Below are 19,822 nucleotides of genomic sequence, written 5' to 3' on the forward strand. Positions count from 1 at the left end.
GGGTCCCCGCCTTCTCTGGCCGTTGGGTCCCCACGCCCGAGGCTTCCTCGTGGGTGGACCTCAGCCAGAGCTGGTCCTCGACGCTGGCTGCACATCAGAGGCACCTGGGGGCTTTGAGAGTGCTGGCGCCTCGTTTCCACCTCCGTCCATCCAGTCGGTAGTGGGTGGGCATCTGTGCTTTGCAGGGACACCAGGCGATTCTCGGGTGCGTGTAGGGGAGGACTGGGGACCGCTAGCCCCCTTGCCTCCCACCTGTCACTCACGGATCTCCCCGGCAGGGAGCGGAGCCGTGGCTCCTGGGCGACTCCCGCGGAATGATGTGGGCGCTTCAGCCCAGCTCCTCTCACCCTCTCCCTCTTGAGCCTGCTCCACTGCCTGAGGACAAGTGTGTTCCAGTCTGGGGACCCGTCCTGCGGCGAGAGCCAGCCCCGAAAGGCGAAGCCCTGTGCGCGTCCAGCTCTGCGCCTGGCCAGAAGGATGTCTGCTGGTTCGGTGGCCAAGAATTTGGAGGCCACCTGGCCGAGATCTCAAGCCAGATCTCCAAGGAGCTTTGGCCGCTGATGAAGCTAATATTCTCATCTCGTCTGGCATCTCTTTGGTTCAGAACGTGGAGCACGAAGAGAGGGGCCGTGTGGATCGATATCCTCTCCGCTGGGTGGAAACTGGAAACTGTTTGCTCGGCATATGCTCCCCCCACCCCCCCACCGTGGGGGAGTATGTATGGAATACTTGGGATGTTTCGAGAACGTCAGTGTTTGTAATGAATAATTATAGAAGCAGATCAAATTCATCCTCATTATAATAAACACTTGCTGTGTATTCCTTTGTTTTTACTCTAGGTTCTAAATTAACCCTCCGGAGATGACATGTTTGCGGCGGGGGTGGGGAGGGGGTGGGGTGGGGACAAAAGGTGATGAGTACAGAAAGGCAACTTAGAATGGAGCCCTGGGGTCTTAGATGTGATTATATATGGACCAGCTCCAACACGTTCCACTGGGGTCTGGCCTGGCCACAGGTGCCGACGTTGTCACAGAGCACCTGCCATTGTGTCATAGTGCTTGAGGAGCTGTCCCCAGCCGAGACCTCACTGTGGGCTCAGCGCTCAGCCTGACCTGGAATGCCGCCCTTATCCTAAACCAGAGCAGATCGGTACTACCGCGTCAGACGACGTGTATTTTGCTTAGGCTTCTCGATTCATAGAGGAGAAATTCCCTTTTAGGGAAAGTTACAGTCAATTATATTCTCCGCAGAAAGAGATGGAAGTTCTCCAGTCTTTGCTAACGGGAATGATTCTTTTTTATCCTTAAGCGTAGAGATGAAAAGTACTATCACATGGTTATTTTAATTTTTTTTAAATGTCTATTTGTTTTTGAGAGAGGGAGGGAGGGAGACAGAGTGTGAGTGGGGGGAGGGCCAGAGAGAAAGAGGGAGACACAGAATCCAAAGCAGGCTCCAGACTCCGAGCCGTCAGCACAGAGCCTGACGTGGGCCTCGAACTCATGAACTGTGAGATCGTGACCTGAGCCGAAGTCAGGCGCTCGACCGACTGAGCCACCCACGTGCCCCCACATGGTTATTTTAATCTTCACTTTGTTGACTAATGCCGAGATTAAACCTCTATATCTTTTTATGCTTTTTGAATTGAATATCTTCTTTATTTTCCTCTTAGGGTATTTTTTCCTAATTGATTTTTAAGAGCTCTTTATATAGTGAGACTCATATAAATTAAAAATATTCCCCACAGATTGTCATTTATCTTAGGTTTGGCTTTGGTGGTTTTCACAAAAACTTTATAGTGTCTGTAATAAAATATATCACTGCCTTTCTCTCCATTTGATACTGAAAAGAGAACTCCTCTCAACTGTTAAGGAACAATTACATGCTGACAGAATTGGTTTGAGGATTTCGGCCAGGCCCCCTTGGGGAGCTCGAGGCAAGTTCCCTGCGGTCTGGGGACACAGTGAACTGGCATCTGACTTCCCAGAGCAAATAGGATACGTGAGAGGAGCTGGGCCCACTGCTGGTCAGCGGAGGGCAAGGGACGAGGACATTCAGGGACCGACGTGTGTGCCCAGCTTGTTGGGGCAAAGCATTCAGGGGCATTTCCTCATTCGGGTGCACACAGGTAGGTCCATGGTGTAAGGTGTCGGGTCCTGTGATAAAGCCCATCAGAGACGAGCTTCAGGTACCGCCGGGTTCCTAAGAGGCTGGCTGGGATTTATCCATGTTATGGAAACAACGGGTAAGGAACATCCAGAAATGGGAGCAGGATTTCTGCAAAGAACCTAGAAACGCACCTCCAAGCTGTCAGCATAAACATCTGCTCTTCAACTCAGAATGTCCTTGCTCAAATTGCCCCCTCGTTTCCCACGGCTTTGTAGCAGATGTTGTGGAGACTGTGTGTGAGTGTGGAGGGGGTGACTGACTGGGGGGACAGGAAGGAGAGGAGACAAGGAAGAGCCCCAGCCCCTGGGAAGCCCTACTATCTGAGGGCCCAGGCCGGGGCTGCCTATCTGAATGAAGCACAAGCTTGAACCCTTGCGTGGACCGGACATTCTGACGACCAGCAGGGGGACTGACTGCATGATGCCTATGAACGTCCAGAAAACACTAGAGACGTCCTAGGTTTTCACCGGGGCAGGGAAAACTCAGTGCTGCAGAACTCGTTTGAAGACAGGCTTTTTAAAAAAATTATTTATTTATTTTTTAATTCACATCCAAGTTAGCACATGGTGCAACAATGATTTCAGGAGTAGATTCCCTAATGCCCCTGACCCATTTAGCCCATCCCTCCCTCCCACAACCCCTCCAGCAACCCTCAGTTTGTTCTCCATACTTGAGTCTCTTATGTTTTGTCCCCCTCCCTGTGTTTATATTATTTTTATTTCCCTTCCCTTAGGTTCATCTGTTTTGTCTCTTAAAGTCCTCATAGGAGTGAAGTCATATGATTTTTGTCTTTCTCTGACTGACTAATTTCGCTTAGCATAATGCCCTCCGGTTCCACCCACGTAGTTGCCAATGGCAAGATTTCATTCTTTTTGATTGCCGAGTAATACTCCATTGTGTATATATACCACATCTTCTTTATCCATTCATCCATCGATGAACATTTGAGCTCTTTCCATACTTTGGCTATGTTGATAGTGTTACTATAAACACTGGGGTGCATGTGCCCCTTCTAAACAGCATCCCTGTATCCCCTGCATAAATACCTAGTAGTGCAATTGCTGGGTCATAGAGTGAAGACAGAATTGTTTGACCCTTCTATGCAATGCATCCTCTGGTTTGATATACGGGTTACATTTAGAATTCCAGGAGAGGACACAGGGATAAGCTAATATTGCATTTACCACCTTTCAGGCTCTGTTCTTGGGGATTCCACATGAATTATCTCACTTAATTTCCATCATCCACTGGGGGGAGATGCTCTTATCTTCCACACAAGGAGACTGAGCATCACAGAGATGAAGGATTTTGCCAAAGTCCATCAGGTGCGTAATGAGTGCATCTGGGGTCAATTAAAATTCTTTCTTTTTCTTTTCTTTAATGTTTATTTATTTTATTGAGAGGGAGAGTGTGCGTGAGTAGGGGAAAGGCAGAGAGGGAGAGAGAGAGAGAATCCCAAGCAGGCTCCGCACCGTCAGTGCAGAGCCTGACGCCGGGCTCGATCTCCTGAATCGCGAGATCACGACCTGAGCCGAAATCAAGAGTCAGATGCTCCGCCGACTGAACCAGGCATCGGTGGGGGAAATTAAAATTCTGAACTTAATCCAGTTGAGGAGGGAGACTAGGGGTACTGATGAACACGACTGGTCATGAGTTGATAACTGTTGAAGGCTGGTGGTGACAGACGTGTTCACTGCTCTCTCTTCCTTTTTATGTGTTTGCAAATTTCCATAATAAAAGTGTAAAAGTGTATTGAGCACGTGCTTTGGGGAGGTCACTGCAGGGACTGGTTGAGCAGTGAACACTGAAAATTCCTGGAAGGCCCCCACCTGTGCATTCTAGTTGAGGACAAGGTCTCAGTGCAGTGGGGATACAGACCCAGCAGTCTGCCTCCAGCCCAGGCCCCTGCCATCTACCCCAACTGCCTGCCTTGCCGAAATGGCCAGAAGAAAAATGGATCTGGGTACCGGACCTCTTCCTGCCCCTATGCCTATAACCTAATCTCCCTGGGATTCTCCCCTCTCTTCGCTCTAGGGCAACCCCCTTCAAGGGTCTTTCCAAGGACGTGGCAGTTGGGAAAATCAGATTCGCCCCACGAAGAGTTAAATTCACCGCCTGATCTCAGAGTGGAGATTTGTAAAGCCACACTGCAGAGACAGAATGGGTTTCGAGCCATTAACGGAGGAACGAGACGCTCATTTGTCTAATTAACAGGTTTCAAGGTCACGCTCCTTTCTTCTCCATGAATGCATATCTCTTTTAAAACTCATTAAAATAATATTTCACGGAAAAGGGTTTGATCACAAACGCTGAGCCTCTTGTACATCTGTGGTTTTCAACCACTAATGTGTCGTTAGAGTGGCTCTGATGTAGTTTGGGCTCCAAAGTTTATGAGTTTTATTTTTATCGGCAAGAATTAGAACGTATTTAAGATTATCCTTGTAAATTGTCACAATCGTTATTTTTCTTGCATTCTGACTCATGTTTCTAAGTGTCCCCAGGCCACCCTGGAAAAGGTTTTGTATATGTGATCACCATATGGCATTTGTCTTGCTCTGGGGAATAGAAGGTTGAGATCCACCGTTTAGATGCCAACGCGTGATGGTCAGGTTGGATTGAACACCGAATCCTACAGTATCTATTCAGAACGGAAGCATAGAGATAACAAAATGGATTCCTTTGGACGAAAACCTCACCGGAGGGGAGGCATGTGTGGACAGAGAGATAAGTCACTGTTTGCTTATAAGCTTTTTCAGGGAAATCACCACTAAGGATCCTTTAAGTGGCACATCAAATGCTTGTTTTGTTAAAAGGTATTGATAATGATGAATCTGCCTTGGATAAAAGCTTTATAGTTAGAGGTAATTTTATTGATTCGGGCCTGGCTGGCCTCTTGGAAGTACAACATTATTTTCAGTAGATCGATTGTGTCTGGTTTGGAAAGGCTTGGCACTACGTTGGTCTTCAATTATATTTAAATAATTGATCGCGATTTATATTTGTTAATGACCTTTAACTGAACTGTCATTGACCTGTGTTGGGCCACAGAGATCAATTCTGTGGACGGCTCATTAGTCTTTGTGACTTTTCTAAAATACTTGGTGTTACTCTACCCTCGAATCCACTAGGTGCTTAATGCAGAAATCGAGGGTTCTGGTTTATTTCTGTAAACGAAAATGGGATTTCCACGAGGAGAGATGTGTTTCCATGGCCTTCATGGCCATAGACACGGATGTGCCCCCTCCTCCTGCTTTGGGGGTCAGGGAGCAACACTCTGGGACAGGGGTGGAAAAAGAACTCCTTGTACCTGGCATGGGCACGCCCCCTTTCATCTCCGATCCGGGTCCTGGTCGCATTAAGGGCGTCTACTGCCACTCATCCCCCAGCATGCTGGCCTGGATGCCACCTTTGTCTTCGTGTTCTTTCCCCGACCCCCACTCTATCTACTTGTTGTGAAAGTCCTCTTCACGGTTCTTCTAGGCTGCAGAACTGAGACTTCTTGCCCTGTTCAACCAGCCCATTTCCACTACTCTGATTCAGATCCTTAAGGAAAGGGAGTCGGCAGAAATACAACAGGCAGCTGCCGATCTCTTGCTGTCCTGAGACACCGTGGAACTGGGTATCGTTGTGCACTCAGGTTCCCAGGAATCTGGACATCAAATCCGGAAACCCGATTGGGTCCTAACTTGCACGAGGAGGGCAGCTCCTCAACGGTCAGTTGTTCATCCAGGGTTTCCCAACTGGGTGCCACAGGAGCCCCAGTGGGCCAGGACACCCCCAGCCCCTACATCACCCAGAGCTCATACACTTCCATCTTTTTGAAATAATTTGCCAGCCTCTCCTTCCTTCTTGTAGGGAAGTGGCAAAATTCGTGGGGTGGGCGTGGGGGATAAGGGACTTTTTTGCTTTCAGAAAGCCTTGAAGGGGGTCAGGCTACGGGAGATCAAAGTGAGCTACTTTGCTTTACATGGTGAAATAGCAAAGCGTCTGGATTTTCTGCAGGGAGCCTGATGGATGGGATTCAAGGGGGTGGGGTTAGGAGCTGAATCTCAATGATGCGAGTGTATTAGCCTCTTTGAGCTAGTGTTACAAGGGACCACAAACTGGGTGGTTTAAAGCAAGAAAAAAAAATGCTATCTCACAGTTCTGGAAACTAGAAGTCCCAAATCAAGCTGATTACAGGACCAGACGCCTCTGAAACCTGTAGGGGAGAACCCTTCCTCGCCTCTTCCAGCTTTTGACGTCGGGCCAGCAATGTTCGTTGCTCCCTGGCTTGTAGACTCATCCCTCCAATCCCCTGTGTATCTTCACATCTGTGCATCTCACGTCTATCTATTTGTCCAATTTTCCTCTTTTCGTAAGGACACCACTCATGATGGATTAGCCCCCTCGCCCCCGAATGACCTCATTTTCACTAAATTATCGTTGAAAACACTCTAGTTCTAAATAGGGTCACAATCTGAGGTAGTGGAAGTGAGGACTTCAACATCAAATCTTTTTGGGGGGGAGGAGAACCCAACTCAACCCATAGCAATGGGAAAATGGAAGAAAATGCTCCAGGGGTGGGGGTCCAGATGCTGGGATCTCAGGAAAGCAAGCTATTTGGTGGGGAACGGGCAGGGATATTTTAATAATAGTGAAGTCTGACATTAAATTGGAAGGCATCCTTAGTCCTAATCTATAATCACGCTTTATTTTCCCCACACTTCCAATAAAAGACTTGCGCACGGCATCCTTGGAGCTCGGGGGAAAGACAGAGGAACGGGTGGGCCCATGTTCAGTCAAGGGAGAGTGGCTGTTCTACTCTGTCAGTGGTGGTTAGGACATTGGCTGGGTCTCTTCCTAGATTATAAGGAGCACGGTCATAAGAGAAGGGCTCTGTCTTATTCATCATGCAGAACGGTGCCCAGGAACCAGTAGGAATTCCATAAATCCATTACCCTCCAATCCCAGCCACAGCGCTGGCTTCCTCCCGTCCCTGGTGGGGACTCAAGGAGTTTCGTTTGGGTATTAACAGAAAGGGCCTCCAGAAGACTGAAGAACTCAGGAGCGATCAGTTTCCACAACTCAGGAGCGATCAGTTTCCACGTCTATGAGTAACCACCTTCCACATTTGACATGGAGCCATCACAGAGATGGGTGGCAGGTGGACAGCAGCAAGCCTTTCCCTGAGTAGATGCTCAGTAAATACTTACGGAACTGAAATAAGTAATGTGAAGGGGATATTTGTGAGGTGTCGAAAGGAGGGAAATACAATGGCTGAGGAACTAACTTCTGCGGAAACTGAAACTCAGGTTAAACTTCAGATGCGGTATCACCCTGACGTTCTTAGCAAATAGCCCAGCTTTTTAGAAACTTCTCTTCACGATCCTTACGTCCACCTCATTCGTATCCGGCCTGGGGAACTGAACACGAGATCCAGGTCGATACCGTGGCATTTAAATCTTCCCCGTGACATTCTCCCGCAGCCCCGCCTCGCCGTAACGCTGCCTCCAGGGCGGTGCAGTGGTGGGAGGGGGCAGAGCATCAGTGTGGTCCTGGCCTTCCGGTCGAGCTTACATCTGCTGCGGGTTTGTGAATTTACAGCGGATATTAAGAAACACTAGGGTCTGTGGAGGGAAGTGCGCCCTAAGCCTTGACGTAAACCGGAGTCGGACCTGGTGGGGAAGGACGCTGAATGAATCCGGTGGCAGAACATGCGAAGTCCAACATCTCCACTGGCTGTATGACCTTGAGCCAACTTGCCTCGCTGCCCGGCAAGGTCGTTCTGAGGACCAAATGAGAAATGCATATACAAGTACTTTAGAAATGGAGCCCTCCAAATGAATATACCGGAAACAGTTGGCCTGCTAGCAAACAGCAGGCCTTAGGTTCGGAGCTGGGCCTCAGTCAGATGCCCTGTGGGGAGGGTCCCCCCAGCAAGCGCTCGCTGACCCACTATGGTGAGAGGTGAGGGGTCGGAGCCCTCGGTCTGGCCTCTCACAAACCCATCTCTTGATGTGCGGGCTCCATGTCCGGCCGGTTGCAGCACTCCGTTCATTCCTGAGGGCAGGCAGTCTCTGGCTGATGGTCTCCAGGCAGGGCCTTCCCACGGAAGCTTCTGAAGGGCCTGTTGACCTTGGAGCGGGCGTCACGGAGGGACTCCCTCTGTTTGTGGCTCTCCTCTGTGGAGGCACAAGGGGCCACGTGGTGGTCTTCTGCCCACTGAAGTCCATGCTGGGGTTGGACGCCCCCTAGAGGCAGGGCCGCGTCTCCTCTGACTCTACATCTCCAAAATTTTAGTTGGGGTTGGGCCCAGCGGGACAAAAGCTCTTTTCTGGTTCACCTAACAGTCCCGGGCAGGGGTTCACGTTGGTGGGGTCTGTCAGGGACTCGGGCTGAAGCAGACTCTCCCGTCCTCCACACGCAGCTCCCATAGCCGCCATGTTGTGTCGGACCCAGCCAACTGGAAGGGAGGGACTCAAAAGGACAGGCCTGAAGAGAGACACTTCTCTTCACTTCCCACTGGCTAGAACCAGCCACGTGGCCTCAGTCGCTGCGAGGGTGACTGGGAAATGACCCAGAAAGGAGAAAATGCATCTTGACGAATAGCCATTTGCCAACATCCAGGAACAGGGTGTGGTAGAGAGTAAATGCTTAGCACATGCTCACTGATTGAACAGGCCCAGTGAAGGATTTAACTAGCGTGTGCAGTAGCACACGGTGCACACGTGCAGCCCCAGTAGCACACGGTCTTCAGAGAATCCGGCAACAGTTGTTGATTTTCTGCCCGCTGTTCCCACGTACCTCATCAGGCTGAATACCATTTCATTTATTTTGTTTTTAAATGGATTTATTTAAATCCAAGTTAGTTCACATACAGCGTAGCGTTGGTTTCAGGAGTAGAGCCCAGTGGTTCCTCACTTTCATTCGACACCCAGTGCTCATCCCAACAAGCACCTCCTTAGTGCCCATCCCCCATTTAACCCTTCCCCCCACCCACCTCTCCTCCAGCAGCCCTCAGGCTGCTCTCTGTATTTAAGAGTCTCTTCTGGTTCGCCCCCCTCTCTGTTTCTATGTTATTTTTCCTTCCCTTCCCCTCCGTTCATCCGGAAAACGATTTCACTTAATGCTTATTGCCCTCACCGTGTCCAGGGAGCTAAGCTACATACTAGACATCGCCTCCGAATAACATCAGGTTCCTGCCTGCAAGGCGCTTACAAGCCTGGGTAACTGAGGGCATCGGTGTCTTTCTGCTAAACTAGCTTCGCTTCCCCCGAGAGCCAGGTACTATTGTATTCATAACCAGAGCTGTGCCCTCTTCAATGGATTTGTCTCAAATCCTTTGCACACTGAACCATACGTTGAAGCCCTCGATGGAATATTAATCAACATTTTGTTCTGGGCTCTGGAGCCCTGATTGAAAATGCATCTGTGTAAGTAGCCTTTTTAGGAAAATTACACATCTTACATGGAAGCGGGTAATCAAGCCTTCCCTTCCCTTCACAATGGAAAAGCAGAGATGGCAGCTTATCCAGATGAAAACCAGGCTGATTTTATTCTAATGAGAACGCAGGGCTACATCAATTACAGACAAGTGTGCAACGTTAGTGAGGTCTTTCTTTCTGTCTTGATGAATAGTTATAGGAAAATACCCTAAAGCTTCCCAGCTGCCCTTGTGAGGATCAGAAATGCCTCTTCATAGAGTATCAGTTTCCACTTTATTAAAAAAAAATCTTTTTTTTAATGGTTATTTATTTTTGAGAGACAGAGTGCGAGTGGGAGACACAGAATCCAAAGCAGGCTCCAGGCTCCGAGCGGTCAGCACAGAGCCCATCGCGGGGCTCGAACTCACAGACTGTGAGATCATGACCGGAGCTGAAGCCGGATGCTTAACCGACTGAGCCACCCAGGTGCCCCCATCACTTACCACTTTAGAAAGGGAGCCGCTTTCTGGGGAACAGTGAAGCCACGCAATCTGAAGAGTCGGGAGAAAGCGGGTAAAGCCCAGGCAGACGGCAGGGACTGTCTAAGGCACGGCCCTCCAGCACCTTGCCTCTCTGTGCAGACACCCCTTCAGGTTAGCCACAGGAGAGCCTGATTTAGACAAGAACCTGAAGAACGGTGGAAGACGATTCCAGAATCTCCGCTACTCTTGCTCAGCTTTGTTAGGAATAGAATTGATTCCCATTCTCGCCTTTCCTGCATTCCACCTTAGAATTTACAGGTGCCCATCTGGCCGGTCAGTTGTGGGGGCTGGTGTGGCGAGAAGAAAGGGCCGTCGAAGACAGTGGATTAGAGCCTCCTGATGTTTCCAACTTTGGATCTGTAAATACGGATTTCTCGTGCCCATCTGAAGTCAAAATGTTGTTCGTAAAGAATGTCTGATCTTTGCCGGAGAAGGCGAATGTGTGTGTAAGTGAAGGCACAGACAGGCCCCAGAGGTGGCATTAATGTTTTAATTATGTAAGGGATTAATTTATTTCAAATGTATTTTCTGCCCTTGCTGTGTGCCGGCTAATTCCGTTTTTAAGATGCCAGACCCTGTTTCCCCAGGGGAACAACAGACCTGTATCTTCAAAGTGTAAACTTCTTCTCATCACAGAGGTAAAAAAACCCATATATAGGCTGTTAGAATGTCAAAGGCTATGAAGATTTAGACTTTATCTAGGAGCATTTGTTTTGAAAATAGTTACAAACAGAGAGGGAGGGAGGCAAACCATAAGAGACTCTTAAATACAGAGAACAAACTGGGGGCTGATGGGGGTGTGGGGGAGACGGGAAAATGGGCGGTGCATCGAGGAGGGCACTTGTTGGGATGAACACTGGGTGTTGAACATAAGTGACGAACCACGGGAATCTACCCCCAAAACCAAGAGCACACTCTACACACGGTATGTTAGCCAATTTGACAACAAATGATATTTTTTAAAAAAAGGAGTGTTTGTTTTGAATTTCAAGTTTAACTAAGAAAGCCACGCCTCCCTCACCCCTCTTCTTCCCCACCGATGGCCAAGGAGAGAGAAACTTCCAAAATGTTCCCGAGAGAGAGAGAAAAGAGTGGAACTCATCTGCCGTACATCTCTCAGACCCTGAGATAAAAAAGCTTTGCTGTGTTTGGGGACCTAACAAGAGTGGAGAATTAACGGAGGGTCCCAGGCGTGTCACAGTCCGCCAGTCCCAGTCTGGGGCGAGGGTCATAGGAATGGGTGTATTTTGTCTGCCCACACTCGGGCTCTTTTCACAGGGCAACGACTGGCCTCCCCAGCCCCTGAATTTGCAATGGTTGAGAATGACTTCAAGGGATCTGCTGGGACAGTGCGTATGATGGACTGGAAATGAAGGGATGGGGAGGGAGGGAGGGTGCAGAATGCAGACAAGCCCCACTCCCTTCTACCACCACCGAGAGAGGGGAGACCCATGGGAGCTGAATGACCTGGCCCAGCCGGCCAAGGGCATATTCCAGCCACCTGTGGAGGAATTACCCTTGCTGTGAACAAAGAATATACACATTTGAGATTCTATTTAATGTTGTTACACCAGGGGCACCTGGGTGGCTCAGTCGGTTGAGCGTCTGACTCTTGGTTTCAACTCAGGTCGTCATCCCATGGTTCATGAGTTCAAGCCCCACGTCAGGTCTCATGCTGATGGCACGGATTCTCTCTTTCTCTCTGCCCCTCCCCTGCTCACACACTCTCTCTCTCTCTTTCAAAATAAATAAACTCAAAAAATAAAAATAAATAAATAAATAAATAAATAAATAAATAAACCACTCACACCGAAACTGAATACTGGCTGAATTAAAAAAAAAAAATCATAGGGATTATCAGGCTGGATAATCTTTACCTGTTCTACGTTTTGGAGGGCAGATTAGAACATGATGACTGAAGTTTGCATGATTTGTGATTAGAGTCTCTGCATGCAATCAGGACTTCCCACATGCTGATTGATCTATTTGATTCTTCCTGGGAAAAAATCAACGACAGTAGCTACTGTGACGGGTAAAGCTCCTTTCATGTTTTGCATTCTGTTCAATTCTTTTTCCAAAGTGTTTACTTATATCCTTTGCCCACTTTTCTCTTGTGGTGTTCATCTCGTAATTATTGATTTGTAAAAGCTTTTTATATAAGAAGGGCATTAACTTTTTTCAATTTTGTTATAAATAATTTATCACAGGTCTTTCAACTATTCTGGTTATATAGAAATCATTTTTATTATTATTTAGCTCTTTATGTCTTCATATATATCCATTATTTTCCTTTAAGGGTTTCTGGCTTGGGAGTTATAGTTAGAAATTCATGTTCATTTTATTTACTTAGTTTTTAAAAAAAACGTTTAGTGTTTATTTTTGGGAGAGAGAGAGAGCACACAAGCAGGGAAGGGGCAGAGAGAGGGGGAGACACAGAATCCGAAGCAGGCTCCAGGCTCTGAGCTGTCAGCACAGAGCCTGACGCGGGGCTCGAACTCAAGGACCTCAAGATCGTGACCTGAGCCAAAGTCAGGTGCTTAACTGACTGCGCCACCCAGGCGCCCCCGCATTCGTTTTAAAATTACAGAATCATTCACTAAAATTTTCTCCCCACAGGGGTCCCCAGCTGGCTCAGTCAGTGGAGCCTGTGACTCTTGATCTTGGGGTTGTGAGTTCGAGCCCCACCTTGGGTATAGAGATTACTTAAAAATAAAATCTTAAAGAAAATAAAAGAAATTTTTCTCCCAATAGTTTTATATTTTAAAAAATATATATATTTAAATCTTTATTGTGTGTAGGCATAAGATATGAGTTCAGGTTTCAACCTCCCTCCACCCCCAAATGATTTGTAGGTGTTCTTAACATCATGCTTTGGATTTCTTGCTCATTTTCTCATTAGTTTAAATTCATATGGATATGTGGACCTATGAGCGGACTTTGAATCTGTGTATCTGTTCTTGTGTCAATTATACTATAGCTCTACGATTATAGAGATTATTAGGGTATGTCCCAGTCAATATTTTTCTGTTTTCAATTTTTTCTTTTTTTTTACTATTATCATAGGCTTTCTTCCAACTGAATTTTAAATTTGTATGATCTTTACCTTTTTTTCAAGAAGGGCCCTGTTTGGTTGGTATATGCGGTAGTCAGAATAATGTCCCCCACCCCCAAGAGATATTCCTGTCCTAATTCTCAGAACCCAGGAACATGTTAGCTTACATGGCAAAGGGACTTTGTTGATGTCATTAAATTACGGATCTTGAGGTGGAGAGATTATGGGCCATCTGGGCGGGCCCAGTATAATCACAAGGGTCCTTTTTAAATGGAAGAGAGGCAGAAGGGGGGTGTCAGAGGGATCTGGGAGGATGGGGGAGTGGTCACAGAGATACAACTTGTGCTGGCTTTGAAGACAGAAGGAACCACAAGACCGCAAATGTGGACGAGCTCTAGGGGCTGGAAAAGGCAGGAATGGAATCTCCCCTAGCACCCCTTGATTTTAGGATGTCTCACCTCCAGAACTGTAAGAGGATAAATTTGGTTTGTTGAAGCCACTAAGTTCATGGCGGTTTTTTATGGCAGCAATAGGAAACGAAAACAGTATACTTTCTAAATTCCTCCGTTCCTGAGGATCTATGACTCTCACACACAAGCGATAGCTTGATAAGTTAAAGAATTGGGTTACAATAATTTTCCCTCAAACTTGTAGATATCTTGCTTTGCTGATTTTTGGCACTTTGTCCTGCAGAAGATAAGTTTGAAGCCAATCTGACTGTTTTCACTTTACTTTCAAAATGCTTCCTCAGGGCGCCTGGGTGGCTCAGTCGGTTAGGCGTCTGACTTGATTTCGTCTCAGGTCATGATCTCACAGGTTTGTGAGGTCAAGCCCCACGCTGATGGCGAGGAGCCTGCTTGGGATTCTCTCTCCCTCTCTCTCTCTGCCCCTTCCCCCACCCTCTCTCAAAACAAATAAATAAACTTAAAAAATAAAATAAAATGCTTTCCCTAGGTGCTGGGAATAAGTTCCCTTTATCCTTGAAATAGATCTCTGCAGACTATGGGTCTCCTACTTACTTTTTCTGGGGTTGGCAGGCCTTTCACCTTGAGGGCTTGTAAATGTCTTTAGCCAAGAGAAACTTTCAGGCAGTATTTCTATGAATCGTGCTTCTGCTCCCTTGATGACATTGCTGCTGAGAATTCCTTTCATGGTAACTATTAGAGTTGTCAAAATCTCATGCTATCGGGTTGCTGTTTTTTTTTCAATCAACTGCTATAATACAGGATTTTATTACAGTTCGGTAACACATGACTTCTTACACTTCTTAGGGCAACAGGAAGCAAGCTATCACGGAAATCAACAGCGCACTGAGATCCCAACTCATGAGTCCATGGTGTACCCGTCACAATCTAAAGCGATCACACCATCCATTTGCACCTCATGCTCATTTCATTTTGTTCACATGCAATTCTTGGATCTAACCAATGTGGTTTCTAGAAAACGAATTCCATCCTTTGCATATTAATGGCTAAAAAAAGAGCCCCCCAACTATGTATAAAAAAGCTGACTGAGCTCATGTCATGCTTCCCGCGTTGGGAACTTCCCCCTAAAAGCCTTTGTAATGAATTATGTGTTCAAACTCACACTCAAGTGGAGGGGAGTAATGGGAAGTGGAAACCAACGAAGCATCAGGATTTTTCTGGAAATGACTCAGAAAAGGCTTTTAGTTTTTTTATTTTATTTTATTTTATTTTATTTTTTAACGTTTACTTATTTTTGAGACAGAGAGAGACAGAGCATGAACGGGGGAGGGTCAGAGAGAGGGAGACACAGAATCTGAAACAGGCTCCAGGCTCTGAACTGTCAGCACAGAGCCCGACACGGGGCTCGAACTCACGAACCGCGAGATCGTGACCTGAGCCCAAGTCGGACACTTAACTGACTGAGCCACCCAGGTGCCCCAGAAAAGGCTTTTAACGAGAGGTTTTTGTCATAGCTTCATGAAGTACAAGCATCCCGTGACTAAGCTTGTTCTAACGAGGCATAAACACATGATGCAGGACTTCTGGATAACTGAGAAGTGGACTTCCTCTCTCCAGAGGTTGGCCTCCAGAAAAGCTAGGTGAAAACATCGTTACATGCGTATAACAAACAACACCAGGAAAAAGCCACTCGTGTTTATTTAGAATATACAAGAGTCATGACTTCAACAACCCCAAGGAAGCTGTCTTCTGGGGCAGGATTGCTGGGGAATTACATGATGAAATATGTTTCTTATGAAAATCCAGACCAAGTTAAACACAGGCTTCAGTGGGCACAAACATTACTCAAAACCGTGTGGTAGCTTTTGTTGATTTTGAAAACTTAAGACTTTAAAAAAAAAATTTCCCATGGAGCCAGGGTGCCTCAGGGGCTCAGCCGGTTAAGCGTCCCACTTTGGCTCAGCTCATGATCTCACAGGTCGTGAGCTCGAGCCCCGCATCGGGCTCTCTGCTGTCAGTGTAGAGCCCACTTTGGATCCTCCGTCCCCCTCTCTACCCCTCCTCTGCTCTCTCTCTCTCAAAAATAAATAACACGTTAAAAAAAAATCTCCCATGGGGACCTCCTAGAAACTTCTGAACCATGAAACACGTAGGTTACTTCAGATTAATGGGGGTATAATTGATGCACATATAAGCTTATGATTTACTACGGTTGCTTTAGTCCTAGGTGTATTCCCGAGATGGTACCAGAGATAGAAGTGATGTAGACAGGAGAGGCTGAGGGTGGGTGTTGAGTGAAGACCAGGTATAAAGAAGTCTTCCTTCAAGATTTCTACTGAGTCGTGTTATGAGTGCTGAAATGGTTAGGACCACAACTCCTTGCGTCTGAATGAACTCACCATGACCGCCAGTGTCCCCCCCACCAGACACCTGACGGTCAGCCTTCACTGTGTTCCCTCCCATCATCACACCATTCTGCTATCCCCGCTATGACTACCTCAGCTCAGGTCTTCATAACCTCTCGCTACGTTAAAAACAGGCCAGTAACTTGAACAGACACGTCGCCAAAGAAGACAGTGACGAACTAACACGTGGAAAGATGCCCAGTGTCGCTGGTCTTCAAGAAAGTGAAAACTAAAACCACAACAAGATATCGCTCCGTACCTAAATGGAAATGAAAGCTACCAAGAGCACCAAAAGTTGGCCAGAATGTGGGGCCCCTGAAAGTCTGGCACCCTGTGTGTGAGAGCACAAGACAATGCAACCGCTTTACAGAGAGCTCCGTGGCAGCTTCCTGTGGAGTTGAACACAAGCACGCCCTGAGCAAATCCTCTGCTAGGTATTTACCCAAGAGGAGTGAGAGCATATGCCTCCAAAAAGCCTCGTACGAGAATGTTCAGAGCAACTTTATTTATCACAGCCCCAAACTGGAAGCAATCCAAATGTTCATTAGCAAGAGAAATGACAAACAGATTGTTGTTTATTCATACAATGGAGTGTGTCTCAGCAATAGAGAGGAATAAACCACTGATGGATTGTGAAGGCACACGGAGAACAAAAGAAGCCAGATGCTTACATACTGTCCTGTTGCATCTATATGAAGTTCAAGTACAGGCAAAAGTGATCTACGGTGAGAGACATCAGAATGGTGGTTGCCTCTGGGAGTGTGAATGATTAGAAGGCAGGGGCATCTGGGTGGCCCAGTTGGTCAGGAATCCGAGGCTTGATTTTGGCTCAGGTTATGATCTCGGGGTTCATGAGATCGAGACCCTCATCAGGCTGTGATGGCGGAGCCCGCTTGGGATTCTCTCTCTCTCTCTTCCCCGACCCCACTTGTACACACGCTCGTGTAGGCTCTCTCTCTCTCACTCTCAAAATAAATAAATAAACATTAAAAAATGAGGGGCCCCTGAGTGGCTCAGTTGGTTAAGCATCCCACTTCAGCTCAGGTCATGATCTCATAGCTTGTGAGTTTGAGCCCCGTGTTGGGCTCTGTGCCGACAGCTCAGAGCCTGGAGCCTGCTTCAAATTCTGTGTCTCCCCCTCTCCTGCCCTTCACCCACTCGTGCTCTTTCTCTCTCTCTCAAAAATAAATAAACATTAAAAATTTTTTTTAAATTAAAAAAAAATTATTAGAAGGCAGCACAAAGGGGGACGCCTGGGTGGCTCAGTCGGTTAAGTGTCTGACTTCCGCTCAGGTCATGATCTCGCGGTCCGTGAGTTCGAGCCTTGCGTCGGGCTCTGTGCTGATGGCTCTGAGCCTGGAGCCTGCTTCCGATTCTGTGTCTCCCTCTCTCTCTACCCCTCCCCCGCTTGTGCTCTGTCTGTCTGTCTGTCTCTCTCTCAAAAATAAATAAGCATTAAAAAAAAAGAGGCAGCGCAAAGGAATTTACTAGGTTTTGGGAATTATTTTCTACCCTGTTTGTGCGCTGAAACTTCTAGAACCAAGCACTTAGGGTCTGTGCATTTTCTTGTATTTCACTACAGATAAAAATACACAGAACACATTTATCGTGTCTGTTTTCCGGTAATTCTACTCTATACTTAATGAATCTTTCCCAGGTGCAGAATCAGGTTTTTTCTTAGCTAAAGGAGTTTTTATTCTATCATGTTTTCCTTTTTCCCCAGGGATTCTGATCTCTTCCAATCACCAGAAATTCCAAGCACCCTGATACTTTTTCACCATCTCCGGGGCTCGACTTTTTGTCCTCCTCATCGGCATTCGGAGAGAACTTGTCAGCTGGCTCTCCACCTCCCAGAGGTCGCCTCTTCTCTCTGCGGCATCCATGCGGCGGCTTTAATTCTGAAATAGATCCCCTGTCTAGTAATATTCTCTCGGGGCACACAGCTCCCTTTCTGGTTCCCCTGCTGATGCGGAAACGATGCGGAAACGAAAAACACAGGCTTTGGCATCAGATCTTGTTTGTCAATCTAGGCTCCTGCCTACATGGATGGCTTCGGGCAAATTAAATTTTATAAGCCTCCCTTTTGAACCCGCAAAATGAGGATCTTAGCCGCGACAACTTGATGGTGTCCTTGTAACGGTTTTGTGAGATAACGTTCGCACAACACTTAGCCAGCTGTAGGCATAAAGAAGTGCATAAATGTTAGCCTACAGCAACAGTAGTAGCCACCTCCTTCTCGTCCCTGTGCTTGCCTTCCTCCTGACAGCTATGTGGTTTCAAACTATTCGCTACTCGCCTTCCGGGTCTTTCCTACACTGGCTGCTGACACGTGGCGGACGTCCAGTGAACGTCTGTTGAAGAAACGGATAAACTTCCTCCTTTATTTTCGCCGCATCCTCTGACATTGCAGTGTAGCTTCTCTATCTTTTTGTTGTCAATGAGACTCGATTAATGAGAACCTATTCCTGGAACAGGTTTTCAAACGACGCATCAATCGCTTTCCCCAGGAAAATATTGTTACCATGTTACCTTGACAGGGGGCTTCAACAATGAACGAACGCATCAGGAATGGAAAACGGATTCCGTGTTGAATGTTTCTTCAGACGTGCATCATAACAAGACCACGTTAGAATTCGTTTTCGTGAACTAGGAATTGGGGGGGTGGGGGCTCGTGGCACTTGGTGGTTAAAATTTTATTCTTTAAGGGTTTTCAAACATGCTCTAACTTGTTTTAGTTTTCCTTCATTCAGTCTCAAAATAAGTTATTGGAGAGGTGACAAAGCAAGGCCCCTGTCTGCCTGCCTTGCTCAGTTAGTGGAGCACATGACTCTCGATCTCGGGGTTGTGAGTTCAAGGCCTACGTTGGGTGTAGAGGTTACTTAAAAATAATTCTTAAAAAAAAGAGAGAAAAGAGAAGAGAAGAGGAGAGGAGACGAGAGGAGAGGAGAGGAGAGGAGAGGAGAGGAGAAGAGAAGAGAAGAGAAGAGAAGAGAAGAGAAGAGAAGAGAAGAGGAGAAGAGAATAGAAGAGAAGAGAAGAGAAGAGAAGAGAAGAGGAAAAAAGAAAAGAAAAGAGAAGAAAAAAGAAAGGCTCTTTTCATCTAGTTCCTTAACGTTTAAGTAAATACCAACCTTAGAAGGATAGTAGGTACACCTTAGGCGTTAATTTCGAAATTCCAATCCAAATGTCCAAATGTGAACTTTTCATCCTCTGTGGGCCGGAGAAATCAAGATGTTTCACCATTAGAGTTCAATCTGTCCATCTTAAAGCCCTAGGCATTGATGAGCCAAATCCTTTTCATCCTCTGCAAAGTTATTTTTTTGCACCACCGATGCCAGCACCCCCGGGCAAGGCTTTGGCCCTTTGCCAGCACTATCTGTGTCTACACTTTGCTGCCCCCACGGCTGTGTCCACGTGCTCAGGACCCCACCCCTTCTGTCTGCTTTGGGCAGAGAGCTGAGCTGCAGGACCCTTCCTGTATCTTGTGAGCTCCTTGCTACCCTCACCTCCTCTCCGGTAATTGAGCCTTCCAGTTCGAGGGAATTCCTTTCCCCACCAGGCCAACGAAGACCCAGCCACGGGAGTAGGTACGCATTGCCCGAGGTGGCTCCCCTGGGCCCCGAACAGCTCCGTGATCACTGGATATGGTGGTCACCTCCAGCTGCGGAACAATGACCCCCAACCTAGTGTGTTAACACAACAGGCACCTTTCTGAGGGTCAGACATCCGGGAGCAGCTCAGCTGGGTGGTTCTGGCTCAGGGCCTTTCGCGAGACCGCAGGAAAGCTATTGACGCAGACTGTGGTCTCTGGAGGTCGACTGGGGCT

At 47.3% G+C, this 19,822-nt stretch overlaps 1 long non-coding RNA gene and 1 other non-coding gene across 2 annotated transcripts in view; one reads left to right on the forward strand and one right to left on the reverse strand.

Annotated features, from left to right (window-relative positions):
• Positions 1–10,219, reverse strand: part of LOC122241486 — a 17,837-nt gene extending 7,618 nt beyond the window's left edge. Inside the window, exon 1 of the long non-coding RNA XR_006221653.1 lies at positions 10,076–10,219. This is a non-coding gene — a long non-coding RNA (uncharacterized LOC122241486). The remainder of the gene's footprint in view (positions 1–10,075) is intronic.
• Positions 10,220–11,968: 1,749 nt separating this feature from the next.
• LOC122241729 lies at positions 11,969–12,105 on the forward strand. The gene has a single exon (XR_006221952.1). It is a non-coding gene; the product is annotated as a U8 small nucleolar RNA (small nucleolar RNA).
• Positions 12,106–19,822: the final 7,717 nt, after the last annotated feature.

Source organism: Panthera tigris, chromosome C1 (genome assembly GCF_018350195.1).
Source record: "Panthera tigris isolate Pti1 chromosome C1, P.tigris_Pti1_mat1.1, whole genome shotgun sequence".
In the NCBI taxonomy this organism is placed as follows: Eukaryota; Metazoa; Chordata; class Mammalia; order Carnivora; family Felidae; genus Panthera; species Panthera tigris.